The sequence below is a fragment of the Cottoperca gobio genome, unplaced genomic scaffold (assembly GCF_900634415.1).
Source record: "Cottoperca gobio unplaced genomic scaffold, fCotGob3.1 fCotGob3_124arrow_ctg1, whole genome shotgun sequence".
NCBI classification, from domain to species: Eukaryota; Metazoa; Chordata; class Actinopteri; order Perciformes; family Bovichtidae; genus Cottoperca; species Cottoperca gobio.
In genome coordinates, this window is record NW_021166794.1 from 116,322 (window position 1) to 118,821 (window position 2,500).

Genomic DNA, 2,500 nt, shown 5'->3' on the forward strand with positions numbered 1-2,500 from the left:
TTGACTGTATGAATAGAAAGGAACGGAAGTGTCATGGCCCAAACTTGACCTCGTCGGCGAACATGTACACGTACAGTAAGAAGATTACATACATCCTTCAACTTAATCTGAGATAAAGAAAGAGTTTAAGATGCACACATGCATGAAATGCAGACGTACGTTTACTCTTCGTACAGTCGGTGACACCCTGATAGAGCCGTTTGTTCTTATCTGACCCTCAGCGCCTGAGAGGTGCCGGCTGTATAAACCAGCGCTCCTTATCCTGCAGCTCTGATAGCTCAGACCTGAGGCTCATTTGACTTTTTCTTAGAAAAATCTAAAAAAGACCCGTAAGGACAATTTAGTGAAGTGAGTCAAGTGATAAACTAAGCAGACAAGAATAACTAAAGACAAAGTCCTGCCGTAAGAGCGACACCTGCTCCCAGACATATTATATATTCTGTCATTTATAGTCCTTTAAAAGTGGCTGAAACATGATATTGTGGTTTTCTGTTGGTATTCTAACGGCTGGTAAAACAATAGGGGTGTAACGATACTTCAGTCTGGATTGGCAAATTAATTCAATATCATCTTCTACGCCTTTATTTTGAAATTCCCATGGCAAGTCTGTGTCACCAAGTGACCTACTTCCTACAGAGTAATAAAATTGTCAAATCATACTTTATTTGCCTTTTGTGAGTTGAACTAGTGATTTAAACCTCTAGTAAAGATTTAGCACCTCTTCATATTACCAACAATACAACTTTGGCTGCCTTGAAGCTTTGACAGAGCTGCTGTGGATACGACTCATGGGACGTGTTAATGTACAGTATGTGCACAATTTAGTTCTTCATACTCAACTCTGAACTTCTCATTGTTGATTTGATCTGTTCTCAATCTCAAGAGCAGCACACTGTCAGTGTCCAGCAATGCATTTCAGTTTTGAGTTTAGTTTTGGAAGCTACCATTTGAGCTAGTCAATTCAGGTTAATTATATTTATACAGCCCAACATCACAAATCACAAATTTGCCTCAAGAGGCTTAACAATCCGTACATCTCACGACCCCCTCTGTCCTTTCACTGTCACTTCAAATAAGGACATTTTCTCCTAAAAAAATAAATGTACGCTAGTATACTAATGTAGCCCAAATAAACTTTACGGGAAATAAGAGAGTAGATCCGTATTATACCCCAACATACTGCAGACATGTCCAGCTGCAGTGTGAAGAGAATCTGATCCACTACAGTCTCAATCTGTCTGCAGAAGAAGTTCCTTATTACAACCGTGCAGCTCTGCAGCAAATGCCTGCGTCTCCCTCTGTCTGTAGTTCCATATCATGTTGCCCTTTGGTGACCTTTCTGCCATTGTGATACTCATGTTGTTCCTTGTTAAATATAACTGTAGCTTTGATAACCGCCGGCTCTCACGTGTAAATATAACCAGAGTTTTGATAACGACAGAAGGCAGCAGGACGCAGTCAGATTGTTTTAAAGCTCGATCAAAGCTTTTAGCTGATAATCTTGATGAAATGCTTCGAAGTGGTCGACGTGCCAATCTTTAATGTTCACGACATTAGTTTAAATATGCTGTTAGTTTAAATATACTCAATCATTCTTCACACATCTCGAGTCCACTCGCCAGGTGAATGTGCACGCAGGCACAAAACACAAAAAGCAAAAATAACTTTATTTCCATGTTATAAATAACTAATATATGTGAAAAATAAAATAATTGCTGAGTGAATAATTGCAATTTTTAAGTGAGAATTATCTTTGTTTTCAATATTTTAAAGTACATTAGCAATATATTTTTCCTTTATTTGCGACACATCGAAGTAAAAATAGGTTAGAAGAAACCACACACTCAAACCTACGCACAAAGAGAAAAGGAAAGAAAAGAAAATATTAAGAAAAGGAAAGAAAATATTAAGAAAAGGAAAGAAAAGAAAATATTAAGAAAAGGAAAGAAAAGAAAATATTAAGAAAAGGAAAGAAAAGAAAATATTAAGAAAAGAAAAGAAAATATTAAGGAAAGAAAATATTAAGAAAAGGAAAGAAAATATTAAGAAAAGAAAATATTAAGAAAAGAAAATATTAAGAAAAGGAAAGAAAATATTAAGAAAAGAAAATATTAAGAAAAGGAAAGAAAATATTAAGAAAGGAAAGAAAAGAAAATATAAAGAAAAGAAAAGAAAATAAAAAGAAAAGAAAAGAAAATATTAAGGAAAGAAAATATTAAGAAAAGGAAAGAAAATATTAAGAAAAGAAAATATTAAGAAAAGAAAATATTAAGAAAAGGAAAGAAAATATTAAGAAAAGAAAATATTAAGAAAAGGAAAGAAAATATTAAGAAAAGGAAAGAAAAGAAAATATTAAGAAAAGAAAAGAAAATATTAAGAAAAGAAAAGAAAATATTAAGAAAAGAAAATATTAAGAAAAGGAAAGAAAATATTAAGAAAAGAAAATATTAAACAATAACAAATGATTCCATTGTTGCCATTTATCACAATAACCATGATC